Source organism: Neovison vison, chromosome 1 (genome assembly GCF_020171115.1).
Source record: "Neovison vison isolate M4711 chromosome 1, ASM_NN_V1, whole genome shotgun sequence".
In the NCBI taxonomy this organism is placed as follows: domain Eukaryota; kingdom Metazoa; phylum Chordata; class Mammalia; order Carnivora; family Mustelidae; genus Neogale; species Neogale vison.
In genome coordinates this window covers 236,388,469-236,408,497 of record NC_058091.1, presented here as the reverse complement: position 1 = coordinate 236,408,497, position 20,029 = coordinate 236,388,469, and positions in this window count along the sequence as shown.

Sequence of the window (20,029 nt, the reverse complement as noted above, 5' to 3'; positions counted from 1 at the left end):
AGAGCTTCATTTTCTTTTAGGAAAGAGCTAATGCTAGTGAACTTGAGGAGCTATGAAGCATATCAACCAAGCCCCGGAAATCCATATTTTATTTAATGTTTCTGACTTTATCTCCTGGAAGCTATAGTTGTTTTTATTCTTCCTGAATTCGGTTTTCAAAACCACTCTTTTGTGGAAGTTCATTATACCATGTGGGATAGTCAAAGAGCCACAGCACAGGCAGTCCCCCCACAAGCTCGGTGTGTCCCACAGGTTTGTACAACCTTTGTTTAGAACTTGTAACATGTCCCAGGCTGGCTTCTATTACCGAGTCTTCTCATTCATCGTGTTCCTTCCAGACATATTCAGAGTTGCAGCCCGGAACCCAGGTTTATAACGGACTTCCCACCTTCTGTTGTGAGCACAGAGGGCTCAGAAGGAGAGGGCAGGAGGAGACTCTGGCAGAGGAGGAGGAGAGTGGGGCTCCCTGCTGCCTGGTTTTTGGGGGTGCCCACTTGAGTGCGTGGGTCACACATGAGCCGTTCACACTGTGCTCACTTGTCACTTAAGAAGGCACTGGCTTCCCCCTGTGAACAGCACAAGCTTTCAGCCCTTGTGCCGTCATGGAGCTTATGCCTGCCCTGGAAAATTCTCCAAGCATCTGAAGCCTCCTACATGCATGAGGTCACACGGCACCTAGGGGAGACCTTCTGAGTGGCACACACAGCTGACTATGTCCATCGTGGGAGCATGAGATACATGGTATGTATTTGTGTGCTATCTTTGTCCTTGGCCTTTCTAACAGACTTGTCAATCCTTTCACTTTTTGTGTCTTTTTAACAGAAAAGATTTCATTTTCATTTTGATTTTAGTAGCCACTCTGCAGAGCTCAAATGTCCCTACTATGCCTTGTGGTTGGTCTGGTGTTCTTCACTTGTTAGCTCTGGCTGCCTGATTGGTTAAAAGAGTACCACGGTTAGAAATGGGCTGGACTGCAGCAGGGAGCCTGCTTCCTCCTCTCTCTCTCTGCCTGCCTCTCTGCCTGCTTGTGATCTCTCTCTGTCAAATAAATAAATAAAATCTTTAAAAAAAAAAAAAAAGAAATGGGCTGGACTGACACTTGAAATTAGGTAAACAAAGGATTTTCTTAGACCCCACATATGTAATTAAATCAGGGCTTTAATTCCATCTTAGTTCTTGCAGTCTCTGCTCAGGTACCACACATCTCTCCTACCCTAATATGTCAATGTCATTGGCTCGCCCTCCTTTTAATAACACTAAACTAAGCTGCAACTAATTAAGTAGGCTGGGTTAGGCAGACTTGCCAGAGTTCCACCAGCATGGCAGCCGAAGGAGCCTCTAACCAATGCAGTAAGTGCTTGGTGGTAGGGGCGAGAGGCTCCTGCATGGGAGGCTGCAAACAGCCGTCTGCAGGCAGGGACGTTCCAACCAGGGTTGCATCTCTCACACTGGCATCCTACACACCCAGGCATCATCAGTCCGTGGGGACCAAAGCAGGAAGATTTTAATTTGAAAATCAGAAACCACGACCCGCTATACTCAGCAACGCCAGTCACACTGTGCATCTCATCTCCTGTGATTCACCCCATGAGGCGGGCCCCAGCCTCGGTTTGCTAAAACCCGGGTAGCTAATAAGCCTTCACAAGGCCAACCAGTGACTTAATCAAGACTTGAATTCATTTGGGGCTTTAGGTACAAAAATCACATCTTACTCTCCAAGTCTTGAGCCCACCATCAAATTAAAATTTTTTATTCTGACGCTATGGCTTTATGTCCTCTTTGTAGTTTTTCTGATAAGTTACTGGAAGGATTTTTTTTTAATTTTTTATTTTTTATAAACATATATTTTTATCCCCAGGGGTACAGGTCTGTGAATCGCCAGGTTTATAGACTTCACAGCGCTCACCAAAGCACATACCCTCCCCAATGTCCATAACCCCACCCCCCTTCTCCAACCCCCCTCCCCCCAGCAACCCTCAGTTTGTTTTGTGAGATTAAGAGTCACTTATGGGACGAATATCCAACTTTTGTAGCAACATGGACGGGACTGGAAGAGATTATGCTGAGTGAAATCAGTCAAGCAGAGAGAGTCAATTATCATATGGTTTCACTCATTTGTGGAGCATAACCAATAGCATGGAGGACAAGGGGCGTTAGAGAGGAGTAGGGAATTTGGGTAAATTGGAAGGGGAGGTGAACCATGAGAGACTATGGACTCTGAAAAACAGTCTGAGGGGTTTGAAGTGGCGGGGGGGGGTGGGAGGTTGGGGTACCAGGTGGTGGGTATTATAGAGGGCACAGCTTGCATGGAGCACTGGGTGTGGTGAAAAAATAATGAATACTGTTTTTCTGAAAATAAATAAATTGGGGAAAAAAAAAAAAAAAAAAAAGAGTCACTTATGGTTTGTCTCCCTCCCAGTCCCATCTTGTTTCATTTATTCTGGAAGGATGTTTTTTAAATGAACTTCTGCCTTCTCTGAACCTTTCTCAGTGAAGCAGCTTGCCTCTCCTGTGTTAAATGCAGTGAAGTAATGGCAGTAAAGGGTCGCCTGTTTTTTCCTACCTTTTCTCCTCTCACACCATTTGGCCCCTTCATATGTCTTTGTGTCATCCATTCAGTTTTCGTCATAAAATGTGTAGTGTCATCTTCTTCTTAGTTCACAGCTCCATAAGGGCAAAGACCAGGTTTTGCTCACCCGTGTCGACTCAGCTCCCAGCCCAGGGCCTGGCCCAGCACATGTCTAGTAGCCTCTGGGTGGGCTGACCGAGTGACCAAAAGTGGGAGAGTGCTGCTTGGCCCTGTATTCCTCCTTCCTGTTGGACTCTACAGTTCTTGTTGAAAGAAAGAAATTGGGTGTCATTAGACTTGGGTTCTTGAACACAAGGTGACCTTGTGACCTCTGGCAAGCTCCTCCATTCGCTCACGTCCTGGGATTTCAGCTCCTTGTAAGGGGACTTCCCACCCTTCATCCAGGCACACACATTTTTTCCCATCCCGCTCCCCAGTGCTCGGTACAAGAAGCCATCTGGATAAGCAGATGACCGAGAGCCAAAGACCCTTCACTGTCATCTGAATTGCTCATGGGCAGTTTTATGAACTTCATACCAGGCTCAAGCCTGCCTTCAAGCAAAGCCACATCAGAATCACCCCCCAAAATAAAAAGTGTTCTTTTTTTGAAGATCCTTCCAGGAAATTCCACATTATCCCATGGGAATTTGGTCTGGCATCTAACATTCTCACTAAGGGAATTCTTTGTGTCTAACTTAAGTTTCCCATGATGCAGCTTAATGTCCATTTCCTTTCTGTTTTTCCTTAGAGTGGGGAACCACTTGCCTCATTTTTTTCAGAGAAATCACCCTCCATTTTTGTGATTCCATCCAGCAAACACTTCTGGACCATTTCTATGTACCAGGAACTCCTGCGACCAGGACTTAAAAGACATGATCTCTGTCCTCAGGGAGCTCCTAGTTGGTCTTCGTGACAGGGATGTGTATGAGAAGCCACAGATGCCATGTGACGTGTCTACCTGCTGTGCGGCAGATTGTCTTGGGCTCTGTGAAAGAAGGGCCTTTCTTTCTGTTTGGGAGGCAGGTACCAGAGAAAGCTTCACAGAAGTGACGTTGGAGAGAGATCTCAAAAGGTGGAGAGGAGTTTGGCACCTAGACCACTGGAGAAGTGTCCCAGGCTCAAGGATGGCAAGGACTGAGGCATGGAGGGGAGAGAGAGAGAGGGAAGTGAGTTGGGTATGATTGGACATAAAGAGACAAGAGCTTCCTGGAAAACTATACGTTTGTCTGGTCACCCTAACCCGCTTCCCACATTGACCTCTAGGCTTCTGTTTTCTCCCAATGACCAACAATATCAGCTAACATGAATTACAGTCTTACTAGACATGAGACACGATTATAAATGCATTAACTCACTGAATCCTCAAAACTCATGAGAAATACTATAATTACTCCTATTTTATAAATGAGGAAGCAGGATCAGCGAGGGTCACACAAGCTAGGAAGTGGTGAAACTTAAATTTTAGGATAGGTCTGTCTGCTTCTGGAGCCCATATGCTCTTAACTTTAAAAAATTTCCTTATGGGGACGTGTGGGTGGCTCAGTTGGTTGAGCAGCTGCCTTCGGCTCAGGTCATGATCCCAGCGTCCTGGGATCGAGTCCTACATCGGGCTCCTTGCTCGGCAGGGAGCCTGCTTCTACCTCTGCCTCTGCCTGCCATTCTGTCTGCCTGTGCTCGCTCTCCCTCTCTCTCTCTGATAAATAAATAAAATCTTTAAAAAAAAATTAAAAATTTCCTTATAGGTATACACACATGATCTTACATAAATGTATAAGCATTTTTTTTAAAGATTTCATTTATTTATTTGACAGAGATCACAAGTAGGCAGAGAGGCAGGCAGAGAGAGAGAGAGGAGGAAGCAGGCTCCCCATGGAGCAGAGAGCCCGATGTGGGGCTCGATCCCAGGACCCTGGGATCACGACCCGAGCTGAAGGCAGAGGCCCCAACCCACTGAGCCACCCGGGCGCCCCTGTATAAGCACTTTTTAACAGCATGGAAGTTTTTCCTTCTGCCTTTGACTTGGTTCTTCCATCCCTCACCTAAGCATCCTCAATCCTGACATCAACAACCTCATTATGTCCTTTTTAGTAGTGAGCCCTTTAAAATGGGCTCTGACAAACAAGTGTTTGTCCCCCACAAACACTTAGCTTTGGTTCCCTATTGGCCAGAATAAGAACAGGATATGTTTTGAATAAAAACTTTCTTTTCTCCTAGGAGCTCTGTGCTCACCCCTTTTGGGTGAATAGTTTCCCCATTTCTGGAGCTCTCTGCAGACACTCCTGGTTATCTAGGCAGCCCCACGGACTCCAGCTGCAATCCTTGGCTGGTCCCAGCATCCTTAAGGACACTGCAAGGAGACAGCCTCTGTGGAAGGCCAGCCATGTTTTGTTGGCTGGAAATATGTAGTGCGCACATTTTTAAAAATTTAACAATTTAAAAACAGTCCCTCTCCCCACCCTGATCCAGCTGCCGACGACGGACCATCAGGCTCTTACGGGATTGCCAGGGAAATCCCATGAGCATATGTCTTTTTGTGGGAGAGCCAGTATATCTAGCCTGATCTGCGAATGCTTAAAAAAAGAGAATCTCCTTGGCATTTTAACCCCCTCTTGAACTTAATGAGATTTGAAAAAAAAATCAGAGCTAGAGGAGTTAACAAGAGAAGTCAAGGCAGACAATGGTGAGTACTTGCGGGACTTCCTCAAAGGCAGGATGGGAATCATCCAGGTCTCTGCTGTCAGAGGCGGAGAGCTGTTGCATGTCAAGATGACAGTGACCAAGTCAGTCTCATTTAGGGAGCAGTTCCATTGTACTAACTGCTTTCACATGCATCATCTTATTAATCCTCCCATCAACCCTGTGAAATAGGCCCTGTTACTCCCCTCTTCTGTAGATGAGGAAGCCAAGTATTAGACCATGTAACTTGTTCAGAGTCACTGAGCCAATAAGTAACAGAGCAGACAAGGAACCCCAGCAAAACTGATACCTCAGCTTACCCTCAATTCCCACCCTGTCCCCAGACGAGAAGGTGTTGGAAGCTCCTGCCCTTGGATGCTCTTTATTTCCCTGGCCCTGAGGGAGTATTTATTATTTTTGCTTTTTGGCATCCAGTACCCCTTCTGGCAAGGGCACCTCAGATTTCATTTGGGGCCCATGGGTTTGGGTGGCTGGGCATCAACCCTTGGTCCAGCAGTGTAGCAGTGGCACTGTTCTGGCCTATGAGATCATCAGATCCATCCAGCTCCAGTGATTGGTTGGTTAAAGAATGGGCACAGGGCCTGGTTAAATCCACAGTGCCAGAATTTTGTCCTGGGGTAAGGTATACAGGTCACTGCAGGGTCACCGATATTCTTCCTATCAGGGAAGCATAGTAAGTACCATTCCCCTGACCTGCAAATGACTTCTTAATATGAACTCTGTCTGCCACTTGTCTTTATTTGAGGGCCCGCATACTTTATATTAAGTATGTATTTATTGAGATTTTAGTAGTGTACCTCTCAGGAAAGTCACTTCAGAGTACAGCAGAAGATCTGAAATATTAATTGCGGTATGAAATGGGCAAACACTACTCTAATTTGACCAATCCTGGAATGAGTTCACCTTGATGCCTGAACTCAGCAAGCATAACTTATTTTTAAAATTCCAGCGTTTGTTCTCTATTCTGGACCGGAAGAAGCCATGACTGGATCTCATGAGAACAGGGAGGAATTGTGTCATTCAGAGCCCTCTGACAATACTTTTCCAGCCCCAGCTGATTCAAGTCACTACTTGACAATTTGGCCCATCCCAGTGGTGCATTAGTGTTGACACATTTTACCTTGGGTTTCTCATGAAGGACCCCCAAGTCAGTTGCAGTTCAAAAAATGGCAATAAATCATGCTTAATCATGATATGGAACTGGATGGCATAAAGTACTCCTCAGTTCACACACCCTGGGGGCCGCACCCAGACCTGTTCAACCATCCCATGAATTCGAGTCTGAGAAACTCCCGTGTCAGAGTTCAGACCTTCAACTTCGTTTGGGTGGGACTACATAGTTGGAGGCCCTGGAAGGGGGTGGGTGATCTAATCAGACTCAGATACCTGCTGCTGCTCTTTCTCCATGATGTGCTCACAATTTTCTTGTTTCAGGGATTTCCAGATAAAGTGATTACAAATCTTACAGGAAAAACCTTCCCAGGCAAGGAGGCCACTCCTGGCCCACAAAAGATAATGTTTTCACTTTTGGATAACACTTGAAAAGTCTCAAGGTTGTTTTCCTACTCCAGATTTTGACCATGGCACATGCCTGATCCAAAAACCTTCAGAAACTCTTATGGCCTGAAAGGAAAAAAAAAAAGCACTATGGCATTAAGGGTGTTTCCCAGCATGGCCCCAGCATCTTTTCTCTCATGTTCCTTTATGCATTTTATGCCCCAGAGGCACCAACTCTTCATCACCTACTATGTCCACATCCAGGTGCTAGGGATGTACCCTTCAGGTGAACTTGGGGTCAGATGCCCTTTACTTTTCCCACCCCAAGAAGAGTAACTGTTGATTTTGCCTATTGGGCAACCATTACTCCTTAGTCTGATAACAGCACCTCATTTTTTGGTCTGGAGAGCCACCCCTCCCCAACTCTCAGGTCCCACGGGTTTGGGGGACTTGGCATCATTCCTGCATTCAGTGGTGAACCTGTGATCCCAGCTAGGCCTGGAACATCAAATCAACCCAGCCAATATGACTGCTTGAGAAATGAGCCAGAACTGAATTAAGTCCAAGATCCACTGAATTTCTTAGACTGCTGTGATAAAGGACTCTCTTTCTCCATCTGAAGTAAAGAGGACTGCTGGTGGCCATATTGTCCCCTTACAGGGGGAGCTTGACTCCCAACTGGGAAACTCAAATAAGCTACCAAGAATGACACAGAAGAGCAACACTCCATGTCATGGGTCCAGAAGCATGTGAGCTTTTCTGTTACATAAGCCAATAAACTCCTATTGTACTCAAAACAGTTTGAGTTTCATTCTTTTGCTAACAACTGAAGTCCTGAGCGCCAGATAAAGTTTCAGAGTGATTTCTGTGCAGTCCTTTCTCCCACTCAATTGTTGGATCCTTTGTCAAGAAGAAAGAGCACTGGACTTACAGTCGGAAGACCTGACATTAAGTCTGGTTCTGCTGGTTCCCATCTGGGGGGACCTTGAAGTAATCCTTATCCTCTCTGAGTATCAGTTACCTCATCTCTAAATGGGTCTAAGAATGCATATCCGCTAAGGTTGTTTCCATTAAACAAAATAACACTTATTAATGAACTTTAAAAAATTCACTCTCCTTGGAAATCATCTGGATGTTTGTTACATGGTTTCACAGCCATTACTGTATTTGGCCTACCAGTCCTGGGATTGCATCTTCTGCTCCTCGAGTTCTGCCCATCACCTCTGTGAAGGACAGCCTTAACACGTCATGTGTTTCTCCCCACCTGCTTCTTCAGCCATGGCCATAAGAACCATACATGGGCAGATGTGTAAGTCTAAGGTTGTCTTAATGCAGTGTCCTGTGACTGGTAGCTTGGCTTAATCACATGATGTAGGTCAATCAGCTGTTTTCTCCTGTGGATTTGACTTCCCAGGGAAGTTGCCCTTATAGATGAGTGTACAAGAGGAGTCATCCTGATGTTGAGCTGTGACCAGCGGCCATGTTGTGCTGGGTACACATTTAAAGATACAAGGAGGCCTGTCTTTAGAGGAAGAATATTAATGCAGAGAGAACAAGCCAAATGGAACCAAGAAAGCGAGGAAAGCTGCCTCCACCTTGAATAGCTTTTTAGGTTCCTGGAATGCCTGAATATCCTTTATGTCCTGTTACGGAATTCCAAATGATCCCTCCATCCTTACAATTAACACATTGTGGTATTTGGACTAGTTTGAATAGTTTCTGCTCCTGGCAGCCAGAAGAGCCCTCCTTCGAACCATGATGGGTCCTGACGGCAATGGGGAAATCTAGAGGTTCTGTCAGCAAAATGAGTGGCCCTATGTCACATCGTGATATGGAGTTTGTACCCTTGGGCTTCTCCTCATTCTGGAGCTCTTGCACTAGGGAACCCACCATGAGATTTCTTCACACCAGGAGAGACGGTGGTGTGTATACGCCTTGCCCATATGGCATTCTAGCTAGGGTTAGGAAGGATAGCTTTAGAACCTGGCATGAGCTGGGCTGACCACTAATTCCACAGGCAATTTAGTCTCTTTTTATCGTTCATACTACCCATTGCTCAGAAAACACACACATGAAGCTCTGGTGTTGCAGAGAGAGCCAAAAAGAAACTGCTATCTTCTACCTCCTCTGCCCACTTGGCATTCTTTCCATCTGTGTTACCTGCAGTGGTTTTCTCTTCATGACAAACCCGGGTGCACGGTGAGGTCTGTGAAGAGTCTCGAGCGCTGTGCCATGTTTCTGTTCTCAGATGCTAAGGAGCTGCAGTAGGGATCTCAGAGGTGTGGGCTGACCGTCCAGCACTGTCGTGCCCCTCCCTGCCTAAACAGCCACTAAAACTGATGAAATCTTCCGCTCAGGATTGTCCCTTGCTGGAACCGGCTCATCCCAGCTCAGAAGAGCAATTGTTAGACACACAGGAATCCTGTGATCTGGTCGTTAAATGGCTGGTAGCTGGAAAACGACCTTGGTGGGAGCCCTCATACCATGGAAATCACCAAAGGCTACAAATCAGCCCATCTTTGTGAAACCTTCCCCAGTGCTCCACTGCTTGGTCTCCTAGGGCTGACATGATCGGCAACATCTGTCCTTGGCTCTGTCTGCAGCCTAGAGTAGTTTCAGCCCAAGTGGGGGTGGTAGGCAGAGAGCTGGAGAGAAGCTACACATACCCCATTTGGAGTTAAGTCAGTAACTTCACAGTGATCTTGGTTTGGGGATAAAATAACACTTTCTAACTGCAGGCAGTACTTTGTGAATCAACAGCTGTTTTTTGTTTATTTGCACCGGTTTTAACCAGAGCCTAGAAAAGGGTTGGTCCGCCACCCCCCTCCCCCACCAAAAACACACTTCTCAGAATTTGGCTCAGGGATGCCAAGAACTATGTACAGATCCTGTACATCAGAATACTTGGGGGATGATGCATTCCTTCTGCTGCTCACTTCCTGCAGGAGGGAGGACACAGGAGCCTGCCCTAGGCCCACTCCCTGAGGGCAGTGCAAAGGGCAAATCCCACTTCCTGTGGTGACTGCTGGGGGCCAGAGGTGGGGCAAAGGTCAAGCGGCCCTGAGGCTGGCACTGTTGGACTGAAGCCAGCCTTGTTGGGAGCCCAAGGAACCAAGTGTGGTCAGAGGCCTTCACACACCCATTCCCACTTCAGTGAACATCAGGGGCCTCTGGAAATTTTCTCAAATCCAAGGGATTCTGATTTGATGAGTCTAGGAGGAGAATTCAGAGTCTGTGTTTCTAAAGGGTACCTGTACCAAAGTGAACACAAGCAGAATAATGGAAAAACCCATATACGATAAATTAGAGGGTGACTATAGAATGACAGATCTCACAAAAGTCTTCCTTTAAATGCTAGAATGAAAGCATTCCCTTTAAGAGATTGTATTTTCAGGGCGCCTGGGTGGCTCAGTTGGTTAAGCAGCTGCCTTCAGCTCAGGTCATGATCTCAGGGTCCTGGGATTGAGTCCCACATTGGGCTCTCTGCTCAGCAGGGAGCCTGCTTCCTCCTCTCTCTCTCTGCCTGCCTCTCTGCCTATTTGTGATCTCTCTCTCTGTCAAATAAATAAATAAATAATATTTTAAAAAAAAGAGAGATTGTATTTTCAGTCATTCTTGGAGCTGTAAACTACTCCAAGAACGCCAAAGATTCTAGCAAGATCTAAACCTCCACTACTTCCCAGCTTTGGTGCTGGTTAGAATCAGGGTCGCTTTTAGCTGAAGCAGAAACTGCTACTAATACAGGTTGTTAAGAAAGAAAGAGAGAGGAAGGAAAGGGAAAGGAAGTGAAAGGAGGAAGGGAGGGAGGGAAGGAGTGAGGAAAGAAGAGAAAGAAAGGAAGTGAGAGAGGAGGGAGAAGAAAAGGAAAAAAAGCAGAAAGGAAGGGAGGAAGGAAAAGACGAAGGGAAGGGAAAGAAAGAAAAAAACAAAAACAAACCAGTTTCTCCTTTTACCTCCTCTGTTCTGAATAGATTTGAAGAAATGGCAAAAAAGACTTGCTGCTTAAGTATCCTGCCTGCAGAAGGAAATACAGCAGAAAGAGGCAACGTGGTCCGCCGAAAACCAACAGGAGATTACAAATAGGCCTTTGAATTCTCACCACAGCCTCTGCGACAGGTTACTTAATAATCTCTCTGAGACTGTTTTCTCTTAAAACAGAGAGGAGAGGATAACTCCTACAGGGCAGAGACATCAGGAGGAATAGAGGAGAAATGTGTATATATATGTATATGTATATATATGTGTATATATACATGTATGTACGTATATGTACATATACATACACACACATATGTATGTCTACATATCAGGCATTTGACACAGAAAGTGTGGATATTCTGTCAATTAAATGTTGCAAAAGTTAATCTCCTAGAGCTTTAGCTTCTTTGTCTAGAAAATAGGGATGACCATAATCCCCACAACATAGAGCTGTTTTAAGAATTTAGTGAAATACTTTACATGAAAGTACCTAGCAAACATCTGGGACACTCTGAGTCTCAAAAAAAAAAAAAAAAGAAGAAGAAGGAGGAGGATAGTAAAGAATTCTAATAATTGAATGAAGTAAGAATTCAGGAGTCCATGCTGATAGAAATTTAAAAAGCATATAAGAAAATTCATTCTTATAGTTGAAAGCCAACTAACAATTGTAGAAGGAATGGCAGAATTAGACTGTCACCATTCGGCAACCATATGAGTCAGTCGAGAATCATCAATGGATGATTCATATTTGCATAATCTCATAGTATCTCCTCACAGGAGATTTAGTAATCACAAAGGGCAAAATAGTGACTTCAGGGTGGTGAAACCCAGGAGACACAACTGTTTATTGGGACTAATTGACAGCCTGTTCTTTCTATGAGGCACTGAGAAGAACTCGTCATGTCTTCTGTGGAATTCCTAAAAAAGGGGATATAACCTGAACCTGGCCATGAGAAAGACAAACCAAACTGGGGAGTCTTCTGTAGCATAAGCTGGGGTGTTCATTTCAAAAATGTCCAATGCCATGAACTAGAAAGAGCCAAGAACTGCTCAAGATGTCCAGAGATGTGATGAGTGAATGCAACATACAATTGTGGATTTTCTTTAGCTGGAAAGGACATTATAGGGACAACTGGCAAAATCTGAGTAAGGTCTATAGACTAAATATGTGTATTACATCCATGTTAATACCATGATTTACATAACGGCAGTGTGGTTTTTGAGAGGCAGGATTTTTTAGGCAGGCTTTTAGGAAATATATGAAAGTATTTAGGGATAAAGGGCATCAGATCTATAGCATCTTAAATGGTAAGGGGTCGATAGATATATAGATACATAGAGCAAATATGTAAATACTAACATTTGAGGTATCAGGGTAAAGAATGATAATTCCAGATATTCACTAGTTTAGCAACAGTTCTGTAAGTCTGAAATTAATTTTTTAAGGTATCCAGCACATACTAAATAACTGATAGCGCTCTCTGTCCTTATATCTGTTAATATTATTAATGGAACTCTGAATCTATTTTGAAGAGTTCAGAAGCCAAGAGAAAAATCCATATATACCAAAGCAGCACAAAAGTTTGCTTGAAAGCACTTTTTGGTCTTGCAGTACAAAATGTAACTCTCCACCCTCCTTCTGGGATTCACTTTGTTTCAGTTCCTCTGGGCAGCTATAGCCCAAGGATCGGGGGTCCATGGGTGGTCTTACAGGAAATGCAGGCTTCATGAAGTGAGTCCTACATGAGGTGGGAGGAAGCCCCTGGGGTTCACTCTGACACCATGTCTTAGGCTCATATCCTGGAAGGGATGGTGGTGTCTCAGATATTGCATTCACCTTCTAGCTCCAGAGAACTCTGTAGAAAGCCATTTCAAATTAAAGGTTCAGTATTGGCCCCATCTCTGTTAATTTGTAGACATGAATATAAGAGGGTGCTTTTAGCAGTACAAAATGCCATAAAATACAGCCATCAGATGCACGTACTGGGAAGCCTGTGTTTCTGTGTTTACAAGAGCAGCTTCTGGATTCAGGCAGATGGCTTCCAGAGCCTGGATAAATCACTCACCAGACAGGTGAGTCGAGGGCAGGTCAATTAACCTCTCTGTCCCCAATTTTCCTCATCCATAAAATGGGGATCATCACTGTAATACAGAACCAAACTCGTAGGGACGGCATTCAGTAAATAAGGTAGTGCAAATGGCAGGGGGTTTTATGCCCAAGCAATTGAAAGCCCCTTTAGGTGTAAAATAATGCTATCACAATGTTATTATGAAATGATCAAAATCAGAAAGGTTCTATTAAGGTGTGCTGGAACTTCTCTAGTAGGAACCGCTCCACCAGCTCCTAGTGGGAACCTTCTAGGGCCTGGGGCAGGAGAGCCGCCGCCTCCCCTTCCTCTCCCATCCTAAGCTTCCAGTTTGTTACCTAAACCTGGGGCTCTTGAGCCTTCAGAGATGCTGCAGGGATTGATCCTGCGTGAGCAGCTCCCTGAGAAAACATGTGCTTGCCCACCAAATCGCAGCACGAGGCCCCAGAGGTGTGACATGTGTTTTCACCTCAACTTCTACCTGGTACATGGGCCTATGCATGTCCTGAACTCCACACAGAGAGCAGGAAAGAAATCTGTCCTGCTCTCAGGACAGTGAGACCACACCCACGTGGTCAGAATGGCAATTCCCCATCGACCCATCCACGGTGGCATTAGCCAAACCAGAAGAATGGCCGTTTAACAGGAATGTGTCATCAGAAAGATATTCCACTAGCATTCTCTCTCCCCGGCTCCACACCCATATTTCTGCCGGCGTGTTGGACATCTCCAGTCAGAGGACCCACAGGAAGCTCAGACTCAGCATATCCTAAACAAGATCTCACTCCCTTTCTCCCACGTCAGCTCAGAAACCTCCAAGTCTTTCTCCTTGAGCCCCTACCTGTGGGAGATCCCATCCGTTCCAAATCCCACATGGCTTCAATCCAATTCCTCCTCCCCGAGCCCTCACATGTTGACACTCAGGGCTTGGAGCTTGGTGACCTCTCACAGGCACCACCTCAGCCCCTTCCTGGCTAGTATCCCTTCACCAGCTCCCCCACCCTGCTGCACATTCCACATCAAGGACAAGGTTACCTCTGAGGCAGGAAACGGGTTACTCTCCCACCATGATGAAGCATGTGTTGGCTTCCCAATGACTCAGTGCTACAGTGTGGACCAGAGTTAATAGGTGAGGCCCCTCCCAGCCCTCCAGCTTCATCTTGCCCTGAACACTGCACCCTCCAGGTCCTCTGTGTGCACTCTCCTTTGCCTCCTTTTCACCCAGGAAGAGTCCTACTTCCCTCTCTAACTCAGTTCTGAAGTCTACCCCTCCCCTTCTTCCACAACCCCTGAGCATACTAAGCCTTCATTAGTATAACTCATGAATCTGTCTCATGGTTGTTTCTGTGTGACACTGCATGCTTTTCAAGATCAAGGATTCTGTCCGGGTGTTCTGTACTCCCAGCACTGAACGTGGCCATCGTAGGAAAGGATGGATATAATGCACCTTTGTCCCACAGAGCACTACTGTGTGTGAGAAGCACTGCCCTTTGCTGTCCCTTCACAATACGACTAAGCACTTGAATGGTGATTCTATGAAAGGGGGAGTTCAAGCTTCCAAATTCACCTTTTCCTCCAACTTCTTTCAGTTGAACTTGTGTTCTTTTTTCATCTGTTTTCCTGGTCTCTTGCCTTCTCAGCAGATCTCTAAGGGGGTATTGGGACGTCACTCTACTGCCAAAAAAAAAAAAAAAAGCTATATTTTGGATTTGCTGGCTGGGAAAATATACTTTCCTATGGGATCAAAGAAAGAGCTGATTTTGTTTAAAAGACTTTAGCTGTTATCCTTCAGAGGGAGTAGCCACTCAGTAGAAAAACACTGAAAATGGTATAAAATGCTGACACCTGAGGTGTCCATTGCCACACATGCATGTTTTCCTGTGATATTTAGAAGCAGGGTTAGGTCGACCCAGGCACTAACTTAACAGTCTGCATTCTGATTTCTTCCACTTTTGAGGTTTGTTTCTCATTTCTGATCATTTCTACTTTGGCAGGTGGCCAAATCCTGGCAGTGCCCACAGGCTGAGAGTCCATGCCCCTCTGCCACAGGGCTTAGACGGCCACTGGAAGACTGCATTTTCTGGCAGGTGCGGTGCACACAGGGCTCAGACCCCACAGGTGGAGGAGATGGGAGCCTCCTGCACGGGATCTCATTTTTCTCCATCTGCACAGCCATTTGGGGCCTCAGGCTTCGTGACTCACACAGTGACTATCCATCTGCCCATTTACTTCAGAAAGGAGAAAGGATTTCTTGGCACACAGTTGGCCCAGATTCAGGCATGAGCTGAGTCATCATATCATGTGTTTTTGAGCCACCTGCCTGACCCCACACTAGAACAAAGTTCCATCATCACAGGGCTCCCTATTACATGAAGGTGAGTATTAGTTGCATTCTACCCCCTGTACCCCCGAACCAAGCTGAAATCCCAACCACTGGTCAGGGATGGCCGATGCTTGTAGCTCCTGCCCCTGGATTCCCTCCCTGCACCTTGCAGAGATTGCCAGTGACTGAAGAACTCTTCTCCACTAAGCCCAGGAGAGGCCTCGGCATCCTCCTCCAAAACGGCACTCCCAGCAACAGCCCTGCACAATCCGTCAGATGTGGTACTGGAGGGTGAAGTGTACTGATACCCTAAAGTTAGATCGGGAAGATGTGGATGTTTTCTAGATGTTGTCTCTAGAAGGCAACTTTTACTTTCCTGTATATATATTTATTTTGGGAGTGTGGGGAGCATCTCTGAAGGCTCAAGAGCCCCAGTGGGAAGGAAAAAGTATGAGTGCGCATCTAAGCACACACACACTCTCTCTCTGTATTAACCACTGGGGCTGCCGAGGTCTAGGAGTCTGAGTCTGAGATCAGGGACCTACCCAGGTAGGTTTCTTAGGAAGGCTGTGAGGGAGAGTATGTACCATGCCTCTCTCCTAGCTTCTGGTGGCCTGCTGGCAATCTTTGGCATTCCTTGGCTTATAGACGCATCATCCCTGTCTCTGCCTTCAAGTTCACATGGTGTTCTCCCTGTATGCTTGTCTGTGTCCACATTTGGTCTTGTTTTAAGGATACAGGTCATATTTAATTAGGGCTCAACCTAATGATCTATTTGGTCTTGATTAGCTCTATAAAGCCCTTATCTCCAAGTAAGGTCACATTCAGAAGTGCTGGGGGTTAAGACTTCATATGAACTTGGGGATGACACAGTTCAATCCACGTAACACAGACATTTAAGTACATGCTAATTTTTAAGCAAATGGTAGCATGCTGTAAACACTTGTCTACAGCTTGCTTTGTTAACGTGTATTCTTGAGGATTTTCCTGTATCAGCACAAAAGATCTGCCTGTCTCAGTCTCTATCATATGGATTATTTATTTAACTTGCCTCCTAGTGATGGACATTTAAGCTCCTTTCAATCTTTTGCTATTACAACAAACTTTCACTTAATGTCCTTGAATATATCTTTTCACACCTGAAGTGCAAGTGTAGCTCTAATTGAGATTCTTAAACATGGACTTACTTGTTTATAGGATAAATGCATCTTGATTTCATTATCCATGTAAACTGCTCTTGCTAGGAGAAAGGGCAGTGGAGATGGGCTTTTCACGTTAGCTAAATGCCACCATGGGTCCCTTTCAGGTTAAAATATAGGAAGAGCCCACAGAAGGAAGGAGGAGGACCTTTCTAAATTGGTGCTTGTGAACCATCAATTTGAAATGACACCCTTAGTCTGTGCCACCAGAAGTCACTTCTCTGATCTGCTGTAAGACTCTCCCCTCCCTCTGAGCTCATAGACTGGGCCTGGGTTCAGGCACTCCTGACCTGTCTGAGCTTTGAGCTCCAGGTTGGGAGGAGCACCAGCTGGGGAACGGAGGGAGTATGGCAGGGTGGAGGGCAGAGTCCTAAACATGAAAGAAGCATCTTCCACAGAAGACCAGGCTCCGTGTGGATACAATGGATGTTATCGTTTGCCCAGTTGTTGTGGTATGCCCAGCCTCCAGTTGGATTTTGACCAGGATCCCTCATTCCGGGTGGGAGCACATCCGAAGCTGCACGCAGACAACGGCATGGCCCAGCTTTGTCACCTAACCGCCAGTTGGAATCTTGGAAGCCTTCCCTTTGTGCTTGTCTGTGGGAGCTTGTCTTGAGGACGTTAACTTGCTGCTGGCCCTTTCTTCCTGGAATCACGCGGGTTCAACACTGTAAGAGAACACAGAAGCATGTTCTTTATCACTGGGGGAAATGAAGCCCAAAGAAGTAAAGTTCCTCTAAACTGACCTAAGTTCTTCCAAAAAGGAGCCTCGGAAGCTGCAACCATCCATCTGTGTGTTCATGTACGCCACCCACTCATACACAGCATGCATACCCACCTGAGGTTACAGCTGTCATTGAGACAGACCCTCCCCAGGCTCTCGTAAGCCTTGCGGTCCTGAAGACACGGCAGCCATGAACCTGTGATTGCATTAGTAAAATGTGCACAGATAGAGAAATTAAATGAACAGAAATGAAAGCTTTCAGGGCTGTGTGAAGGAGACCTCCCTGGTGCTAGGGGATTGTGGGGGTCAGAGACTGCACCAAGGAAGAACTAACATTCTAGCTGTGACCCAGAAATCTCCATCTTCAGAGCTGCTGAAGGACCCTGTCCCCCTTATTCTGTCGGGACCAGCAAAGCACGACAGAAGCGCTTCTCCTCACTGGTCACTCCAGATTTAGAGCATGCAGGAGAAAACTCTCTGAAGACAGCCTCCCACTGCAGAAGCCTAATACAGGGAATTTGCTGGCCAAGGAAGAATTTGGAAGATTCTTCCAAGCTGTGTAAGGGATTGTTCGCTGCAAGGTCTAGCTCTCCCACCTCCTATCTGGGAAGGGAGTTCAACTACTTTTCTTCTGCTGTTAAAAAAAAAGAAAGCAACCAGGTTTGTGTGGGGTTGGGGGTCCCAGCCTGCAGAACGGCTACTAACTATTCAGGCCCAGCGAACCCTTCCCACCTGTAGTGGAGAGGCTTGCGGGCCTCCTCCCCAGCTGCAGCAAAGCAGCTGAGGGGACTTCTCCGAGTTCTTCAGCCTGACCTTCCCCAGGCTCTGTTTTTTGCCAGGCATAATTACTTAATTTATGTCTTTGTGGTAAATTTGAACGTAGCTCAGAGCCATTAAAGGCATTAGTACAGGTCTGGGACTCAGGATGTCTGGAGTTGAGTCCAAACATTACCACTGACCTGGTCAGTGATCCAGCGAGTGCCCCTCAGGCCTTGGTTGCTGGATTGGGTGAGTGTGGAGATGTGGGGCAGTAACTTGGCTCAGAGTGATCTGACCTTGGGATACCTGCCGCCCACGGACATGGCAAAGAACCTGTATCCATTTCACTTGAGCACCACATGGGTCTGAGCTCCATTTTACAGATGAGAAGACCGAGGCACAGAGTTATTTGCCCACGCTCACCAAGTCTGTAACTGATGAGCCCAGAGCATTCAGATGCTAGCCTTTGCTTGGTCCAAATGGCCCAACAGAAAATAGATCCTAATAACTGTACTTCCATCCCTTGCTCCCCACTCCTTAACATCCAAGGTAACTGGTTTCAGAGGGTCGTTGCCCAGCAAGAGGACATGAAGGGGCTGGGCAGAAACCGAAAATGTCACCTGTTTGGTTTGCAAACGGCACCGGGTAAGAGTGACTAAGGGGAAGATGTTTCAGGAGGATGGGAAATGCAGCGGGGGTAGGATTGTTTCCAACACCGTCATCTAACTTTGTGATCAAGGAGGGGTGCGTTGAGGGTCTCAATCTTACCGCTCCGGTGAAATTACAGCTGCTGGTGGCCTCCTGATTCAGGGACATCTGTACACCATCTCAGGAACAGTCCCACTCGCTTTTCAATACAAAAGCCCTCCTGGAATGCCTCATCTTAAGCTGGTGTGTCCAGTGTGAAGAGGCAGCAGGCATGCGGTGGGTGTTCTTCCTTTTCACGCCCTACTGGAAAGTTGTGTTTGAGACAAGGACGGGGTCCAAGTGCCACTATCTCTGGATAAAAATCGATCAGTGCTTTGAGCTGACTGATGTGGCTGAACCCTTGAATCAGAAAGCAGTACACGAAAAAAATCCTCCCACCCATAACCACATCTAACATCTATTAGAGGATGTGGGAACAGAAATGCCCCAGGCCCACTGAGGGTTTTTATTTCCTGTCGGTCATCTGCTTCATGGCTCAGTCAGGCACGTTGCTTCTCTTTCTTCTTGCCTCTCTGGACCCGTGCAGGTCAGCTCCTGGCCACATTTATTCTCTTCTCCAAGTGTCACTTCCTAATTGATAAATGGATTCACTGTGGTAAGTCTCTCCGAGACCATATGCAGTTCAAAATCTGCGCATGCTCTTCCTCCCCATGTGTGCAGATTAACGCGGAGCCTCGGAGAGGGGTGAGGTGGGAGGGGACAGCGGGAGCAGGGTGCCCTAGGGTCCCGGTAGGGACCTACATGGTCTATAAAAAATTTCTACAAAAACAAAACCAACTAAACGCTGGTATGCTTTTTTATTATAAGGTGGCAATTGTAAACAAAGTCCTGTTAAAAGGGCCCTCCTTGCTCTTTGTATGCGACTGAGTGAGACTCTTTGAGTTGCTAGTGCTAGCAACTCAACTCAGAAAAGGTTAAATAAAAGAGGATTTTTATTGAATCGTTGCATCCAGATGCTCAGGGACGTTGCCAGAGATCTGCCCCTCCATCACTCATCTCAACTTTATTTTTTCTTTTTTTCTTTAGAGAGAGAAAGTGGATGCACACATGCAAAGGGGGCAAAGGGGCAGAGGCAGAGAGAAAATTTCAAGCAGACTCCCCTCTGAGGGCGGAGCCAGAGGTGCCCCGCCCCCCGCCCTCACCACCCTGAGATCATGACCTGAGACCAAATCAAGAGTTGGGCACTTGGGGAGCCTGGGTGGCTCAGTGGGTTAAGGCCTCTGCCTTTGGCTCGGGTCATGATCCCAGGGTCCTGGGATCGAGCCCCACATCATGCTCTCTGCTCTGTAGGGAACCTGCTTCCTCCTCTCTCTCTGCCTGCCTCTCTGCCTACCTGTGATCTCTGTCTGTCAAATAAATGAATAAAATCTTAAAAAAAAAAAAGATTAAAAAAAAAAAAGAGTTGGGCACTTAACTAACTAAGCCACCCAGGTGCCCCACCTCAGTTTTTATTGTTTTGTTTTCAGGCAGCTTTTTGCCCTCACTGTA